This window comes from Hoplias malabaricus, chromosome 2 (assembly GCF_029633855.1).
Source record: "Hoplias malabaricus isolate fHopMal1 chromosome 2, fHopMal1.hap1, whole genome shotgun sequence".
In the NCBI taxonomy this organism is placed as follows: domain Eukaryota; kingdom Metazoa; phylum Chordata; class Actinopteri; order Characiformes; family Erythrinidae; genus Hoplias; species Hoplias malabaricus.
Window position 1 is genome coordinate 79,912,663 of NC_089801.1, and position 15,162 is coordinate 79,927,824.

The 15,162-nt window shown below is 39.6% G+C and overlaps 1 pseudogene; it reads left to right on the forward strand.

The window, feature by feature from the left end:
- Positions 1-15,162, forward strand: part of LOC136687337 (NLR family CARD domain-containing protein 3-like) — a 49,568-nt pseudogene that overhangs the window by 19,829 nt on the left and 14,577 nt on the right.

Here is a 15,162-nt window from a genome sequence, read left to right on the forward strand (position 1 = left end):
ATTTCATATTTTATGAGGCATTTTATTGAATGTGTCTCATCAAACCACACTCTCCAACACTATTTACTGAGATCTTCCACATTGATCTGGATTTATGGAGCTGTCGGTTCAGGAACGAGACGAAGGGACTGAAGCACATGCAGAGATGGAGATTTATTAAACAAGTCACGGGAACAAGAAATAAACAAAGGGAGCACAAATGACACAGACACAAAATGAAGGACAAACCAGGGACACAGAGAGGAGCTTATGAAGGAAAACACGATAGGAAACACCTGTGAACGCTCAGGACTCACAGGTGCAGGGCGTGGCTAGGAAACGAGCGGAAAAGACACCTGGCAAGAAAAACAGAACTGAACACGTGATCAAAACATGGCAAAGGACATAAACACAGGAGAACAGTCACAGATTATAACAGGAGTTAATAACGGGGACAGCCGTGGCCTTGAGGTTAGAGAAGTGAGCATGAGACCGGAAGGTTGCCGGTTAAATTTTTTAAGGAAAATTTCATTCACGGCTGAAGTGTCCTTAAGCAAGGCGCCCAACCCACGAACTGCTCCCCGGGCACTGAGGTGGTTGGCAGCCCCCTGCTCTGGTTGTGTGTGTGTTCACTGCCCCTAGTGTTTGTGAAGAATTGCTCACAAGAGTATCTTTGTGTGTTCACTGCCACAGATGGGTAAAATGCAGAGAAGTAATTTCCCTAAGAGGATCAATAAAGCTGTTTCTTCTTCAATTTAGTGCCTGAAAAGAGTAAATAAATGAGGTGTTGTGTAAATGTTCTCCCACTGTTTACAAAAACAAACCTTTAGAAACAGTGTGTTTTTAAATGATATACATTTCTTTCAAAACAATATGGAGCTGTTTTCTGAAACATTTCACTTGAGAATAAACAGGTTTTACAAATACAAATATAAATGTTAGTAAAGAATTGATGTATTTCCTGAAGGATTTCTCCAGATTAAATCAGTTCAGTGGCTGAGTTTCTCTGCTCTTCCCAGCAGCAGGTGTCTATAGTTTGTTCTTCTCTACAATAAGTTGGAATAAAGTTTTTTTTGCTTTGTTTTTCTCGTACATTTAAGAAAGTCATTATTGAGCGTGATCACAAATGTCAGTGTGAATCCTAAATCATAAAAGACCTCATAAATGTCAAATGGGTGAGTGAGTGAAGACCTGTGATGCACTGGGGCCCTGTCCAGGGAGTGTTCCTCTTGCAGCCAGTGATTCTGGGGAGGATTCAGACCCACGTGACCCTGAACAGGACGAAGCACTTACAGAAAATGAATGAATGTTCAGATTGAGCTAATTGTTTGTGTCTCTTAATAACGTTTATAACACACAGACCCCAAGATTATAACAGTAGTGTTTTCCTCACGTCATAATTCTTGATTCCTGTGAGGGTGAGTTTCACATTCTCTGTTTTAACTCTACACTGTGTTTACTCCTCATTACAGATTGTCTCGCCGTGAGTTGTCCATGGATTTCTATAATAGTCTCTGCTCTGCTCTGAAATCACCAAACTCACCCCTGAAAGAGCTGGACCTCGGTCACACTGACCTGCAGGATTCAGGAGTGAAGCTGATCTCTGAGGCACTAAAGAGTTCACACTGTAAACTGGAGACACTCAGGTGAGAGTTGTGTGATTGTGAGTTGAATGTCCATGTGGATAATGTGTGTGTTCTCCTGCTCCAGTTGGCTGTAGTTACCCTCACAAAGTTTAGTTTGGAGTGAAATACCATGTGGAAATAGAATGTAAATAGCACTAAAATATTCAGAATAACATTCAGAACAAATGTTCAGATTGAACTCATAATGTACACACCCCTGAATAATTAATATTGGAGAAATACTGATGTATGAAAATCTCATAATTCCTGATTCACATGAGTCTGAATTTCACATTCTCTATTTTAACTTCACTTTCTCCTGTATTTACTTTACCTTGCAGACTCACAGACTGTAAATTCACCCTGAATTCCTATGAAAGTCTCTGCTCTGCTCTGAACTCACCAAACTCACCCCTGAAAGAGCCGGACCTCAGTCAGACTGACCTGCAGGATTCAGGAGTGAAGCTGGTTTCTGAGGGATGGAGGAGTTCACACTGTACACTGGAGATAATCAGGTGAGATTTCTGTGTGTTCCTGAATAGAAAAGGTTTGTAGAAACAGTAAGATTTGCTCTAGTTTTACACAGAACATTTAATAAAGGTTGGTCTGTGATTTGGACAGAAGTGATCTAAATGTTTTTGATATTCAACATTCAGGACTCATATAGTTTTCTATTTAATGTGTCTGTGTGGGGCGTGATCTCTCTGCGTCTGTGTGGGGCGTGATCTCTCTGCGTCTGTGTGGGGCGTGATCACATCCACGGGTATGTGAGTGTGTCTGGGTGAATGTGTGATGTCCTGTGATTCACTGCTGTCCTGTCAAGGGTGTGTTCTTGCCTTTCAACCAATGATTCTAGTTAGGCTTCAGTCGCCACTTTGACCTGGTTTGGGATGAAGTGGTTACAGAAGATGAATTAATGAATTTATTCATATATTCATTGGTTATTTTGGTGCAGTCTGTAGTTATTTTCCATTAAGATTAGTCCTCAACACTGTCTTCATCTGACTGTAACTCTCTCTTCCACTGTTTCTGCCTCCTGAAGTGAGAGGGAGTTTAAAGAGAGTTTACTTTTGAGGGTCAAAGTTCATGTGGATAAGAGAATGCAAACAGTGCAGAAAATATTCAGAAGAATATTCAAAAAAAATGTTCAGACTGAGTCTGTTATTAATGCCCCTCTGAATAATGTAAATAATGGAAAGTATTATTTTACTCATTAATCTCATTAAACTGATTCTGAGTCTGAAATCCACATTCTGTTTGAACTGTGCTGTATTTACTTTGCTTTGCAGACTGAATGTGTATAAACTCACCATGAATTCCTGTGAAGTTCACTTCTCTGCTCTGAAATCACCAAACTCCTCCCTGAAAGAGCTGGACCTCAGTCACACTGAGCTGCAGGAATCAGAAGTGAAGCTGATCTCTGACGGACTGAAGAGTTCAAACAGTAAAGTGGAGATACTCATGTAAGACACGCTTTTTATCTTTTAATTTCTGACAGAAATGTTTGAAAGTGTTTGAAATAAACAAACCACACTCATCAAACCACACTCATCAAACCACACTCTCCAACACTATTTACTGAGATCTTCCACATGGATCTGGATTTATGCAGCTGTCAGTTCAGGAACGAGACGAAGGGACTGAAGCACATGCAGAGATGGAGATTTATTAAACAAGTCACGGGAACAAGAAATAAACAAATGACACACACAAAATGAAGGACAAACCAAGGACACAGAGAGGAGCTTATGAAGGAAAACACGATAGGAAACACCTGTGAACGCTCAGGACTCACAGGTGCAGGACATGGCTAGGAAATGAGCGGAAAAGACACATGGCAAGAAAAACAGAACTGAACATAGGATCACATTTCTTTCAAAACAATATGGAGCTGTTTTCTGAAACATTTCACTTGAGAATAAACAGGTTTTACAAATACAAATATAAATGTTAGTAAAGAACTGATGTATTTCCTGAAGAATTTCTCCAGATTAAATCAGTTCAGTGGCAGAGTTTCTCTGCTCTTCCCAGCAGCAGGTGTCTATAGTTTGTTCTTCTCTACAATAAGTTGGAATAAAGTTTTTTGCTTTGTTTTTCTCGTACATTTAAGAAAGTCATTATTGACCGTGATCACAAATGTCAGTGTGAATCCTAAATCATAAAAGACCTCATAAATGTCAAATGGGTGAGTAAGTGAAGACCTGTGATGCACTGGGGCCCTGTCCAGGGAGTGTTCCTCTTGCAGCCAGTGATTCTGGGGAGGATTCAGACCCACGTGACCCTGAACAGGACGAAACACTTACAGAAAATGAATGAATGTTCAGATTGAGCTCATTGTTTGTGCCTCTTAATAACGTTTATAACATACAGACATAAAGTTTATAACAGTAGTGTTTTCCACATGTCATCATTCTTGATTCCTGTGAGGGTGAGTTTCACATTCTCTGTTTTAACTCTACACTGTGTTTACTTCTCCTTACAGATTGCCTCGCTGTGACCTGTCCATGGATTTCTATAATAGTCTCTACTCTGCTCTGAAATCACCAAACTCACCCCTGAAACAGCTTGATCTCAGTCAAACTGACCTGCAAGATTCCGGAGTGAAGCTGATCTCTAAGACACTGAAAAGTTCACACTGTAAACTGGAGACACTCAGGTCAGTTCTGTCAGTTCAGACTTGATTTTTAATGCTTCACCAACATTAAATTTGTACATCTTTAACATTTTATTTAGTGGATACAATGTTGCGCCCCACACTTTTCTGTAAGATGTATCTAGAGGTATCGAGGGATGGGTGTAAGATGGAATGTGTGGTGTAATGTGTAAGTGAGGGAACAACAGAATGCTCTTTTCAGCCTTTATCTAAAGCCAAGTACAAGATATAATAAAGCAGCAGTAGGGGTATGATAATGGTTTAAGAACACAACAATGCAAATGTAGTTGTAGCAGTGATATGAAAAGTAGAAGAAAATGAAAAATCTCAAATGCTATAACCATCCGACTACTACTGGGTGGACTGTGGATGGTGCCAAAGAAAAGAAATAAACAAAAGTTCCGTAACAAATAAAACTAACATGCCCCAAAAATACAACCGTGGCACTCACCCCTTACCTAGTGTGTGTATATACAGGGTTTGTCCTACCATGGAATGTGTAGGTGCCTGCACTTGCCTGTTCACACCAGTGGTGGTGGTAGAGAGATTTAACAAGGGAAGAGCAATCCACAGATTTAAAATGGCTAAAGTGAAGCTAGGCTAAAGTAAAGTTAGCAGCACCACAACTAAACCTCAAACTCTAGCTAGTGACAGCAACAATAACCTCAAGTTGAGCTAGCAGCAAAGATCATCAAACAAAATAGCAGCAACATCTGTAAACATAAGCTAGCAGCAACAAGCCTCAAACCATAAGTTAGTAGCATTCAAATATCACACAGGTAAAAAGCTCCCCCCCTCATTGTTTCACTTGGTGGTCTTTATATCCAAGAGGTCCCACCTCTTCCAGGTGAACAGCTCGTCCTATAGGAGGATTAGGACAGCAGTCTTGGGCAACAGCTCCCCCATTGGCTGAACAGGTAATAAACTAGAGAGAGGAATTGAAAGAAAGTAGAGGGAGAAAACAAAACAAACAGTGCCTCTCTGGCACGTAACATACAATATGAAATATTAAGATGAAGTCAGGTGCTGGATTCCTAGATTATAATTCACTACTCACAAAAATCAGATCATCTTCTCCTACATTATCTCTGCTCTCTGAACACTTCAGGACTTCTGTAAAGTGTTTCGACTGCTGGAGTAACAGTCAACAGCAGACTCTCCCCATGGTGATATTATCAGTCATACAGGCTATGAACCAGAGCAGAGGTTTATTATTATAGTGATATACAGACACTGAGTCTTTGGTTTTTATCTTTTAATGTGTTCTACACAGAGTCTGATCAGTGTAATGTAAAAGATCAGACTGAACTCTGTTATTCCTAAAGTTATCTTGTTATTTGAGGCATTTCTCTTTAGCTGCTCTAAGAGGTTTCTGTGAAGCTTCAGTTCTGTTCTGTTAAACTGAGTGTTTTAATGTTTAAATGAAGCACTGGAGGAAAGCTGAGTTGCAGTGGTATTTTTTTGTTTGTTTGTTTTTGTTGTTCCTGTATCTATTCAGTGAGTAATGTCCTCTCTCTTTACAGACTAACTGGGTGTAAACTTGGGGAAAAGGCTTGTGAAGATCTGGGCTCAGTTTTACTGGTGAACTCCTCCCTGAAAGAACTGGACCTCAGTAACAATGACCTGCAGGATTCAGGAGTGGAGAAGCTCTCTGCTGCACTGAAGAGTTCACTCTGTAAACTGGAGACACTCAGGTCAGAGTTCTGGGATTTTATTCATTTTCTATTCTTCACAAACATGACTTTAATCATAAAGACATTTTTCTCTAAGTTCTTTTATAAAATATAAAGGAAAAGACTGTGTTACTAGATTATAATAAACACTCCACTGGGATTATTAACACAACTTGGGGTGGGGGATACGGCCCTAATCTTGACAATAACAATATTCTTGGTGATATGAATAAAACACTGAAAATACTTAAATAAATGTTATATTAATATGAATTATATTCAATAATATATGTTTAATAGAGCTGGGCGATATATATCTCGACATTTTTCTTCTTATGAGATAATAACAAAAAGGCACTTCTGAGTCAAAGCTACATGTCCCAAATGTCACACAGGAACTTTTATTAACATTCAGCTGTAGATGTCCATGAGACATTGCTCAAAAATAAACTATTGGCATATATTAAATAATAATGCTCCTTAAATAAAATAATGTGATTTTCCTTCATAACAAAAGACTCATAGCTGTGCTGTTAAACTGTAAACAGAAAACATACAGAGCAACAATAGCAGAAAGTTCATTTGTTCTTTAAAAGTGAGTTTCCTGTGAAGCAGACTTCACCAAAGTGCTTCCTCCTGTGTGTGCTCCTGTACGTCTAGTACTTTGTGTAAATAACAAATCATGTAAACAGACTGAATGAAATAAAAATAAATCCATCCTTCAGTCATCAGTAGGGCTGGGCGAAATGGACAGAAAATCATACCTCGATATATTTTAGTTGAATAGTGATATACGATACATGTTGTGAAAAATGTGAACAAATGTTTTATGAACATTTTATAAACAGAACATTCAGTTGTGTGTGTTAGCTCCACCTCGTCTCTCAATATTCAAATGAAAATCAAATGTCCATGTGTGTTTAAGACAAAGGTTTTCATTAACTCTTCCTCATAATTGTACATTGAAAGGGAACGCTTCACGTGCAACTGCGACTGGACAATTGTTATCGTGGGTCAGGAGTTTTAATCAGCCTTTTGGAGCCCTTTTTCTTTACTGTTGAGACGGGGAGCAGACCCTTTTGCTCTGTAGTAAACTACCGCTTTAGTAACACCACGCCACTTCGTACTTTTCTCTTCGTAAGGCACAGCGTTAGCTAATGAAGCTTGCAGTGCTGTCTGAACTGGTTTAGGGAACTGTACTGGGATGTGAATACTTCAGAACAGTGGCAGCAGCCCCTCGAAATTTAACAGCTTCATACAGAAATTTGTGCTGCTGTTGTAAGTGGTGAAATAGGCTGAGAGTACTCCCACATTTTGATACTACGTCCTTTCAGCATTCCCTGCAGATAGACGTTTCTGCTTATCATCTGACCGGTAAAATCCGAACCATTTACATCAGTGGCGGATGCTGGTCTTTCAAGGAGGGGAAGCTCAGAACAGAATGAAAATGTAATGATCCCACAGATCTTTACACCAAAGGATCGCTGATTCTCTCATTTCGCTGTCAATCAAAAAGGGATTCAGCCTCAAGACAGATCATCCAATCATCATGCAAAAGTTGAGCATGTTGTAGTGCATATTTATTCAATGACATGTACACTCAACAGTATATATTTTATCACTTATTGTTTGACATTTTAGGGGAGACTGAGCTTCCCTTGCAGTCTTAGAGCAATCGCCTCTGATTTACATATAACCAAACCGCTGTTCTTTTTCATGCCCTGTGTTACTCTGCTCCATTGTGTGTGTGTGTGTGTGTGTGAGAGAGAGAGAGAAAGAGAGAACCCGGGTGGCAATTTTTAGACTTTTAAAAACTTTAAATATCGATATGAGAGATATAGCCTCACTACATATCTCTGTTCTATCTTGATATATTTTAAAATATCGATATATCGCCCAGCCCTGATATTTAATACATATTAATGATCTTAAATGCTTTTATTTATTAAAAAGATTTATTTTACTACAAATGTAACTGTTACAACATTCAGAAGAAGCGACAAACAAATCTGTAAACATTTGCTTTTTGGAAACAACAGTAACTTTCCAAGATTCTGATTTTGTATGAAATGAATAACGTAGCAGAAAGTGTATAGTGTGAATAGGAAGGAAGTATACAAAAAGTAGCATTAAAGCTTTATGGTAAATAACAAAAAATAAATAAATAAACACAGAATAGTGTCTGTGCAGAGTCAGAGTAGTTTATCTGCTTTGGTTAGAGCTCATTGGCTGTTGAACTCTTCTAAAGGACTTTCCTTGTCCTCCACCAGGTGCTTCTGCTCGAGGAGGTGAAACAGATTAGTTGTGTTTCCTCCTTCTGTTGTTACAGGCTTCTTTCATTTCTTACATAACACCACGGTTTATTGTTCATCTGATATTTTGTAACAATCCACCTCCACACGACTGAAGTCACTCTACCTTTTTGGAGTAAATTCCTCTGCCTCAGAGCCACTTTCCACCGTACTTCACTGTGTCTAAGTGACTCATGTAAAGAACATACGCTGTATTCTGGGTAACTGCATGACTTATGTTACGTAAACAAGTCACGATAAATTTATTTTTTTATAGTTTTGAAAATTGATGATATTATCACGAACAATACAATATGGAACATGATAAACAGTATTTTATCATTTGTGGCTAAATCCAAAAATAGAATATTGTGTATAAAATTTTATTTATTCATATTTTCATGTGGTATATTAAATAACGGTATAATTTAATATATAATTATTATATTTCGTATAATGGTATTATATAAAGAAAGTTTTCTCATTTTTAAAATGTGCTCTCTCTCAGAAACAGTTTTGTATCGTCACCATGTGTCAGTGTGCACTGTCGGGCGGTGCTGATCTGAACTGCACAGCGACAAAAACACTTCACTCGACCCACACTCACAGATACGAGGCTCAGCGCGGCCCGGCAGTGCAAACCGAATTTTAACACCGTCATCAAGGCAACTCAAGGCATAAATACAGAGTGCTCACTTTGATGTTTTTACACTTGCTCTTGTAAGGTCACTGTTGTCAGAGCTGTTATTATCAGACAGTTGTACACACAATAAAAAAGGGGACTATCTTCTACAGCCGTCTCTGTGGCTATTTTGTATTGTTTATTCCATTTATTTGGGTATAGTGTACAATATATACAGTGAAACCGTGTCTGTGTGTGTGTACACAATGAAACTGATTGAGTGAATTATCTTATGAATAATGGAGTCACAGTCCCTCTGACAGCGGTTTTTGAGAAAGGCACTGAAGGTTTTTGCAAGCGCGCGCGGATATTTTTCTACATTAGAGTTATAGCCGACAGAATTATGAATAGCTAACCGTAAGCTAACTGCAGTATTAAGCTATTAAGTCATTTAGATTTTAGCATTACACAATCAACTAACCATGTATGTTGATAACTACCTATCATTTACAGTATATTCTATCACTGATAGCAAGGAGAGGGCGGACCACTGTAGACCCACTAAGGACAAAGTTGGAGGTCCACTAGTGTTTTACACAGCGTTTTCTGGCCGGACCACTGGTGATTAAACAGAATTTTAGACAATATACCACATTTTAGCACTTTTCCATTCTCAGTCCAATTTTCAGGTTTTGGCACTCTTGAATCTTATTCGGTTAATATCTAAAATTCTAATATTCTTGCAGAAACATATGAGCAGGGCTTTTGATAATACATTTACACAGCACTAATCCATTGCCTGTGTTTTCCATAGGCAAGGCTCATGTGGGCTTGCATTATGAGGTATTTAACATGAGAGATTTTTTTGTGCGTGCTTCAAGCTTCAGATTCAAGAGTGCCATCACTAGGAATCGGTTACCAGGTTCTGAATTTGTGACGTATTTCCTGTTAAAAGCGAGAAGCGAGAGAGAGCTCAAATTTTTAAAGCGAGGAAAAAACAGGAACGCGCACTGAAAACAGTGAAACGAGAGCGCGGAGCTACATCGCTGTCGCTGTTTTCGTTCGGTTTTCATGATTCTGTGCGCTCGTCGAGTCTGACTTGCTTGATTTAGTGTGATTTTACGCTCTCGCATAAAAGACAGTGATCTCACTCCATAGTAACTAGTGTAAGGGTTAAATTGGGCCAATAGATAATAAATGTTATAGTTTTAAATTGTTTTATCTTTTATATTTTAAAGTTTTATTCTGGCAGAATTTAAGTCCAAATATTTAAGAGAATAACTGTTCTTTGTTTATTATCACAAATATTCATCCTGATTTATGATTGGTTGAAGAAGTTACGTGATGTAAGGAAAACGGGGAAGTGAGTAGAGAGTGAGTGTGTGGCTTCTGACGGTGGAAAAATAAAAGACAGCACTGCCAGGAAATTATCCGTCTCCATCTGGTTTCTTTTTGAATGAAGAGTGATCCAACCACCCTTTATCGAACCCCTACGTGTACACTAGTGTTATCTTAGCTCCTTGTGGCTTTGCTTAATCTGTACCTCGTCAAAGAAATGTTCTGCTATGAGACACTTACCCCAGACCCCCTGGTTAAAGCTTAGCCCCTCATCATTCATCTCTAGTGATGGCCCTGTCTTGTCGTGCAAACATCTCAGTCGTATCACTGTTTTTATAGCATTGTAGCATTAACGGTGTAGCGAGCAAATTAAGAGATAGAACACAAAAAGGAAATCTCCTCCACCTCCTCCAGCCTTCGTGTGTATATATATATATATATGCATTTCTTACGAGCATTGTTTATTTTATTAACACTTATTTGGATTTGAATGGTAAGACTGATGTAAAGATACAGGTGAAATTTTACTGTACCAATTATATTGATAATTAATACTTTGAGTTTGATGCCAGAATCAATTCAGTGTTATTAAACAGAAGAACCCCTTTGCTGTCAACTGTATCATTTTGCCAAAATGCATGTATTCATTCATTATCTGTAAGCGCTTATCCAGTTCAGGGTCGCGGTGGGTCCAGAGCCTATCTGGAATCATTGGGTGCAAGGTGGGAATACACCCTCGAGGGGGCGCCAGTCCTCCACAGGGCAACACAGACACACACACACACACACACACACACACACACACATTCACTCACACACTCACACCTACGTACACTTTTGAGTTACCAATCCACCTACCAACGTGTGTTTTTGGACTGTGGAAGGAAACTGGAGCACCCGGAGGAAACCCACGTGGACACAGGGAGAACACACCAATTACTCACAGGCAGTCACCCGGACCAGGAATTGAACCCACAACCTCCAGGCCCCTGGAGCTGTGTGACTGCGACACTATCTGCTGCGCCACTTTAGTCTTTGGACAAAAACTGTCCTGCGTATTTGTTGATGTAGATACTGGGAACAAATGAGGTCAACACAGAGAATTCGAATAAACAATCAAACAGTTTATTTAAACAGAATTCTGGGAAGAACAGTACAGATGTGCCTCTCTGTCTCTGTGCGCTGTTCTTCGCTGGTTTCACATCTGACCCCCGATAATATCCTTCTCCCTAGCGTATGTGCTTCACCCTGATTGGCTCCCTGATAACAGACGTCAGTCGTGGCTAGGTTGTTGCTAAGGCTTTCCAATGACCTATTGACCTCTCTGCTGGGAGACCCTGTTGTTTATAGTAAGTTCAGCCAGTTAACACCCATCCCCTTCACACACACACCGTTTATCCTTTGTCCTACTGCACAAGGTAAAATAATGCTATTTCTTAAAAATAATAAAAGTATCAAGCTAGCTGAAAAATATAATGATTACTGAATAATTTTTCCCACAAGTCCAATATTTTACTTCATTTCTCAGTAATAAAAACAATGTTGTGCCTAACCGTGCATTCGGATTTGAAGCGTTTTTACATTTTGTTTTTACATTTTATGGATTTGGAGAATGAAATGAAAATCAAATAAGTATCTGTTTTTCATTATTTTTATATTTGATTTTAAAATAAAAAAGAATGAACAGAAGGTACATGGACCCAGACGGAGGTGTTTATCTGTTCAGTCTAATCTCCAGTCTGATCAAATTCTCAAAACATGCACAAAGTAGCACTTAGTACACGTTTGTTAATCCAGACCACGCCCACAAAGACTGAAAAGGGGGAGGTGAACTCAGAAGTCTTTGGGGAGGAGTTCAGGGTGGCTCATGACTGCGTATCAAACCAGACCCACCCCCCACACACACAAACACACACACACACATACACACACACAAAAAAAGAGTGGAGACAGGGTGGAGGTGGAAGCAAGTTTGTCTGATGCGGAAATGACGTGAGTTTGTAGGGTATGTATACGGCTGAGAGGAGAATTTTGTGAGAGGGGGAGAGAGAGAGAGAGAGAGAGAGAGAAACTGGTCTCATTAAGACATGTTTTCTTCTGTGTACACATTCGCTAAAATAAAGTTCGTTCATTCATTCATTGATTCTCTGTAAGCCCTTATCCAGTTCAGGGTCGGGGGGTCTGGAACCTACACGGAATCACTGGGCACAAGGCAGGAACACACCCTGCAGGGGGCGCCAGTCCTTCACACGGCGATAAAACAAAGTTTCCCTCTGGTATTTTGTTATAAACTTAGTTTCTCCTCAGTGAATTTCCTCAGAACCCCTTCAGAGTAAAGACTGGAGGGAGAGAGTCGGACTGAAGGAATTCTCAGACTCTGAGCGGAAGATACATTTCTGTACGACACAGCAGTTATTCATGATTTTTTGTGAGTGGATGAAAGATTCTCTCTCCCTCACAGAACACACTGTTAGACCCTGTTCCAGTGATAATGTGTGCTGCTGTTACCTTCTACGGTTATTTAAAGGATTACTCAGCTCCTTTAATTGTATAGAAACTGTAATCTGACTGACCTCAGCTGGACTACTCTGTTCTGATTGAGGTTTATATATGGACCTATTCTATTCAGATTGAGCTGTTAGTCTGATTATTAGCAGATTATCAGGCCGTATGTAAACGTGGCTGATTTGTGCAAAAGGAAGTTCTAATGTAACGACCTCAGTGTTTAATCAGTGAGAGTTAAATTTGATGAATCTGAGAATAACAATTCCAGAAGAACTAGAAATTACAAAATAGACCCAGTTTGATAAATAATTGTGTTCATGGCAGAATCCAGCTCCTCAATCTCCACAACACCATAGCGCTCTCTGTGTAAATAAGAAGATAATTAAAGTAGTGCAATACAAGGAAGACCTGAAAAATAATTATTATAATTATTATGACACTCAGGTCAGAGATCTTGGATTTTATTCTTCATTTTCTACTCCTGACTTTATATATATATATATATATATATATATATACTAAGCTTTAGTATAAAATATTAAGGAAAAGAATGGATTACTTGACTATAATTTATATAATGTATGATGTGCAATTATTTGTCATTGTATAACGTACAATGAAATGTGTCTTCAACATTTAACCCATCTGTGGATGTGAACACACACACACACACACACTAGTGCACTAGGTGCTGTGAACACACACACACACACACACACACACACTAGTGCACTAGGGGCTGTGAACACACAACCAGAGCGTTTGGGGTTCAGTGCCTTTCTCAAGGACTCTTCAGCTGTGGATGTTCCTGCTGGACCTGGGGATTGAACCAGCAACCTTCCGGTACCAAGCCTGGTCTCTAACCATTAGCCAAGGCTACACTCCATTGAGATTAAAACACAACACAAGTACTTTTTAATGTGTATCTGTGTCTGTAAAAGGAAACAAATGGCGTCACGTCAGTGTTAAAAATAGAGGACGCAGTAACACCAGGTGGAACATTTAAATCTGTACCTTTTTAAAATTGTGTGAGCAGAGAGAGAGAGAGAGAGAGAGAGAGAGAGAGAGAGAGAGAATGCGCTCATACACAGATCATAATCTGACTCTCAAACTGTCTGTTTTTTTTATTCTCAAATGTGTTTTACCCTCTTAATTTTAAATGTTTTGAAATGGGAGGTTTGTGACACGGGGAAGTTTGGGCGCGGGGTCAGGGCCATTCTTCTGAGTGAATGCTATTGGCTGATGTCTCCTGGTTCTGTGACTGCCTTATACACTGTATATGTCCCTCCTACTGGGAGAAGCCTTCTACAGAAAAACAAACATGGAGGATGTGTATCGTGTGTTTCGTTTTGAAACTGGGAAAATGTAAAATAGGAGACTACTCCGTATCCAAAATTATTTTGAGAGTATGGTTCCAAGGCCGTCAGAGAGAGAATATGAGGCACTATATGTAACCTTGTTTTGACAGGTCATTTGGACCAATCAGAGCGTGCCACATCAAGCCCCGCCCCCTTTTGGGAGGGAAGTCCTGCCCCCTTGTCCAATCGGAAGCGTCTATTTTACTGGAAGTCCCGCCCTCGCATCGGCCAATCATAAGCGTGTATTTTCCTGCCCTTGATCAAAAGTCCCGCCCTCGCTTCGACCAATCATAAGCGTGTATTTTACCCAGAATTCCCACCCTCCTCTCAACCAATCATAATCGTGTAATTTAACCGTAATTCCCGCCCTTTCTCTACACACGCGCGCACACGCTCTGTTTTATTACAGGTACCCCGTCACAACCTACGCTTTCTCATGCGCACATGCGCTACCATAATAGCTAACGATCTACCACCCCCACACTATGAACCCCTTTATCACGTGCACACATACACAAACCCTCCTTTATCGCACACACACATACACAACCCCCCCCCCCCCCACCCCCTTTAGCGCGCACACGCTGTTCCATTCCAGGTATCTCCCCAACGGTCTCCCACCCCCACCTAATGGTCACGGCACACACACACACACACATACACACACACGCGCATACATAAGTAAAATTATAATTTTCTAACTCCAAGTTCTAAATGATTAATAGTGTTTTAGTGATTAATTTTTTTTTTTAAATCATTCATTTTCTCACCCGTTCAAAAAACAGTATATGACCCTCGCCCCAAAAACATACTGTTTTCATATGATAAAAAATTACATTTGAAGATTTCTTAACGCTGCCCCCTCCCAACCCCCCCCCCCCTCGCTGTACATTCAGATAGTTTACGATCAGTGACTCAGTATATCTAGGAGTTGATTAGCTCTCAAAATTTACACATTACACGCAGCTCAGAGTGACTTTGGCTGACATACAGCTCAGACTTGTACCAAAATCTACAGGTAAGAACTGACATTCTGTTATTTATCACGGAAAATAAGATTAATTTAAGAATATTATTTTATATCCACTGATAACAGTGGCGGATGCTGGTCTTTCAAG